Source organism: Pteropus vampyrus, unplaced genomic scaffold (assembly GCF_000151845.1).
Source record: "Pteropus vampyrus isolate Shadow unplaced genomic scaffold, Pvam_2.0 Scaffold451, whole genome shotgun sequence".
NCBI lineage: Eukaryota > Metazoa > Chordata > Mammalia > Chiroptera > Pteropodidae > Pteropus > Pteropus vampyrus.
This window is the reverse complement of record NW_011889232.1, coordinates 180,496-185,313: the sequence shown is the minus strand read 5'-3', so window position 1 is coordinate 185,313 and position 4,818 is coordinate 180,496.

Below are 4,818 nucleotides of genomic sequence, written 5' to 3'. Positions count from 1 at the left end.
GCAACCTCTCCAACACTTGTTATTACTCGTCTTGTTGATAATAGCCATTTGAAAGATGCATAGACCAATGGAACAGAATTGAGCCCAGAAATAAACCCACATATATATAGGTAAAGAATTTTTTGACAAAAGAGCCAAAAGCATACAATGGAGAAAAGAAAGCCTCTTTAATAAATGGTGCTGGTAAAATTGGAAAGCCACATTCAGAAGAATGAAGATATTTGCAAATAACACCTCCAATAAGAGTTAATATTCAAAATATATAAAGATCTTATACAACTCAACAACAACAACAAAAACAATCCATGTGAAAATGGGCAGAGGACCCGAGCAGACACTTCTCCCAAGAAGACATACAAATGGCCAACAGATATATGAAAAGATGATCACTAGCCATTAGGGAAATGCAAGTCAAAACCACAATGAGATACTACCTCACATCTGTTAGATTCCAAAAAATTAATGATTATTCCATTTTTCCGGTCACCCAAGAATAAAAATATAGTTACTTTTGTGCCTCTCATTACCATATTTAATCCATTGCCTACTTATACAGAGTTTATATTGGCAAGATTTATAAAATGATGCTTATTTTTTTACTGCTTATTAATTTTTATGGCAATAATCTCTATATCAGTGCTATCTCTTTTGTAAGAGAATGTATAGAAAAGTACTCAAAAATATAAACATTTGAGGCAGATTCTTGGGTGAAAAAAATTGATGCCATTACTAGAGCTTACTGATTAAGACAGGGACATGCCCATCAGGAGTGAAGTGACAAATGAGAATTAAATAATGGCTCTTCCATTTACAAGTTATGTGAGTTTGAAATTTAGCCTCTTTTATTCTTAATGCCCTCATCCTTATACATAAGAGTGATTTTTAAAAATGCATATTTTTGAGAGCTGTTGGGAGAGTAAAGGAAAGAATGTATGTTAATAGCTTAGCACTCACTCTGGAATTTAATAAGAACTCAGCAAATGCAAGCTATTGTTGTTATATGTAAATAGCATTGCTGTGGAGCTAACCCACCTGGATCCTCCTAACTCCTAACTCATTGACCTCACACTGTTAGCTTGGACATGGTGGGGATAGTTACACCACAGAAAGAGGCAAACAGTACAAAACAGTTCTATTTTTTGTTATTCCTAGAGAGCCTACTGCTAAATGTTTACCAGCTAGCACTGTGATTGGGTTCATTAATGTTGTGCTTTGATGAAGTTATTCTAAACAAGCCAGAGAGAAAGTGAGTGAACAGGATGAATTCATACCCAGTATAAATTGTCCAGGAAATGAAGTGGGTCCTCAGCAGAAAGCTAGAACTGAAAGACGATATTTATAGAGCTGAGTGATTATATCCTTCTTTGACTTCGATTATGTTCAGATGTGTAATTCTGGTGATTTCCGAGAATCTACGAAGTTCTAGTAGCTGTAAACTAGGTCGCCTTTAGTGAGTCATAGCCAAAGATGATAAGTCATGGTTTATATGCCAGGTTATCTAGATTTTAAACTCTGTATCACCTTGCAGACTAGTCTACAGTCAATTATTTCTTGGTTGTTCCAATTTTCTTTCTGCATCACTATGGGATTTGTGAGGAAGGAAACTCAGGCATCCATTCTGGGTCAGGGGACAGAAGGGCAGCAGTGGCAGTGGTTGGCCACTCTAGTTGTGGGAGTGGTGATCACAGAGACCCCAGAGTGAAGAACTTTGGAGAGGAAAGTTGTGCTTAGTCATCCTTCTGTCTCTTTGAACAAGAAGATTCTCTTACAAATACTAACTTTAGAGTTGTACTTTATCTTTTACTAAGTATTTTTATTTTTATTTTATGAACAGCTTAGTATGAAAGAGAGAGAGAGAAAGAGAAGCGAGAAACTTCTTCTTAATTTTTATTGTCTAAAATATTTTCTACAAACTCATCTGTCTGATATGCAAGATCCTTCCCAATGTGGTTTTAATCTGCCTTTTTAGGTTTGTCTCACATTACTTTCCCCCATATACCACATAGGAATCTAAATTAGTTATTTATTTGTGATATATGATTTGGACTTGCTGAAAAATAAATTCAACTGAGAAAAATGTACCTATCTGATTGGCCTTATTCGACAATTCATGCATCGGGCAGCATTCAGCCTAGCAGATAGAAAGGAGCTCAGCTTTTACAGCAGAAGGAAGCAGGAGCAAGGAAGCTATGCTGGAAAAGAAGCAGACTGATGTTTACAGTGTCGCTTTCCTTTAAAGGGTAGTAGGGGTCTGTCAGGCAGATGCCTCACTAGTGCTGATCAGGTGATTGCTGATTGGCTGGTTTAAAATTTTATTTCTGGAAGAATAGAACTGTAATTAAGCTGCCTCTGATTGGTGATGTGAGCTCAGCAGAAGTGACTCTATTTGGGCTCGTTGTCTTTGTTAACAGACTTTTGAGCTTCATGTATTTTACTAAGGTGTTTTCCTCTACTAGCACACCCTTCTCTACCATCTCTGCTTGCCATGAAATTCCAAAATTTGTACCATGTTTCATGGTTTGGTAGTATCTTTCATCATTTTTTAAAATGAAAAATTCTCTACTTCCTGCAGACCCTTCACATTTGTAAACATTTCGTGATCTTCATATTTGGTTTTGTAGCTATTGGGGGATGGATTATATTTAGACATATGGCTATGAGAAGTGCTATAATTATATGAACTCTGGACTGATGGAGGGAGTCAAGAGCCAGGAAATTGCACCACTGCTCTTTAAGACTGGGGAGATGAAGAGGAGAGAAATTGTGTGAACACTTGAGTGGATACGCCAGAGTTCAGAGAATGTGGAATGCTCAGACAATGGTTGGTCCCCGCATTTCAGGTAGCCTATGACATTGAGGATCCAAGATAAGACAATGCTGAGGAAGCTAGCTAATTATCATCAGAAAAAATAATCAGGGCACAACGGGATAGAAGAATCAGGCCAAATATATGAGTGGAAATTGAAGCATAGCCATGTAATATCTATGTTTGGGCAAGCATGACATCAGTGAAGAGGACCATGGACACTTGGACCAATGTGAAGGATTGCTTAAGAACAAGAAGAGTCTGAACCCTCTGAGGCTGATGTTACAGGTGGTGGGGCTGAGGCTCTGCGGCAGACTCCGGGCTAGAAGACTTTCTGAGCAACAGATCACATGGGGTAGGGCTGTGACACTTGATTTTTATTCAAATGTGTTTTAAACCTGCCTCATTAACATGTCTATTGCTTGACATGTCTAAGATCTTGCATATAGAAGGTTCTCAGAAATGTCAGGATTAGTCATAGCACCGGGCATTATGGCAGAACTTCTTTATAACACAGTGGAGCTCAAGGTCTGGGTCATGTGGCTCTATTTTGTCATCTGCGAAATGTGGATCATAACACTTTTATTTTGTAGGGTTATTGTCAAGATTAAATAAGAAAATTTATATAACAAAACAAAAAACACCTAGTAATTAGCAAGCACTCCATGCAAGCCAGAGATTGTTTTGTTATTATTATTAATATCCTCCTCCTTTTTTTCAATTCTTATATTTTAAAAGTTAGTCAAATTTCAGTAGAGGTACGATGTTCCTATTTATTTTCTCTTCCACGGACTGAGAACAAGATTGCTTTTAATTATGCACAGTAAATCTATGATTCAATTGAAACTGTGTATCTCTCTGGGTTGCTTTTAATAGACCATCCATATAGATTATAAAAGATATCAACCTTTTATGCTTGATTTAATAGACATTCATATATAGTGTTAAAACAGAATATCCACGTCAAATATGACATTTTTTCAATTAAAGAAGAAAAAATATAACATTTAAAGGTCATGTTGTTTACATCCTTAATAAATACAGTAAAATAAAATGCCAATCTAAGTATTTCATTAAGTAGCTAAGTTTGCTGGGCTGTCATTCTCAAAATTTAATTTAGAAGAAAACATTTGCATTTTTTCTTGCATGTTACATCTTATAAAATGACAAATACTGACTGCAGCAAGTCAGTTTAATACGGAAAAGTAGTTAGGAAGCACAGCAGGTCTATTCCTGATGGATAGCTGCCCTGTCGCCAAGAATACATTAAGAAATAAATGTTTCTTCTGTGGACTGGAGTCAATGGTCGTCAGAGCCTGGAGTTTACCAAAGTCTTCAAATGATCGTTCACTTGTAAGAGAATTGCTGAGTTATGAAATTTATATCTGAAGAATATTCTCAGAGGCCTCTAATTCATACATATACCACAAGTCAGAGAAAACTATCAGCATGTTGCCAAATGTATATAAGCAGTTACATTAAAACCGATATAAAATATGTTCTTATTAATATTATGTAATTTCAGAGTTCAACCCGACTCCCAGACCAGCCTGTACAGCTGTCCCAGCATTGCTAGTGCATTTGAGACAATCCACTCCAGCATAATTTGCTCAGAGGCTTTGCCTAGGAAACAAATATTTCTTCACTTCACTGGAAGTTTTATGTTCCAAAGTCTTGCCAAAGTTTGGAAAAGTAATCATATCTCCTTTAGTGTGAAGTTATTAATTAAATTATTGATTTACAATAATGATAATAGTAATAAAACTCAATATGGATGAATATGATGATAATAACTACAGTTTTGAATTAAAATGCTTGTATATACTAGGCCCTGTGTTAAATGCTTTTTAACACATTCTTTTCTTTATTTGAACCCTTACAATGCCTTATTTGGTGAATAATATTAAAATATTTATTCATTGAGTGCCTGTATACCTCGCACTCTCAAAGGTTGGGGATTTAAAGGTGGAAAAATATATAAAAATGAACTGCCTTCATAGATCATGTATTTT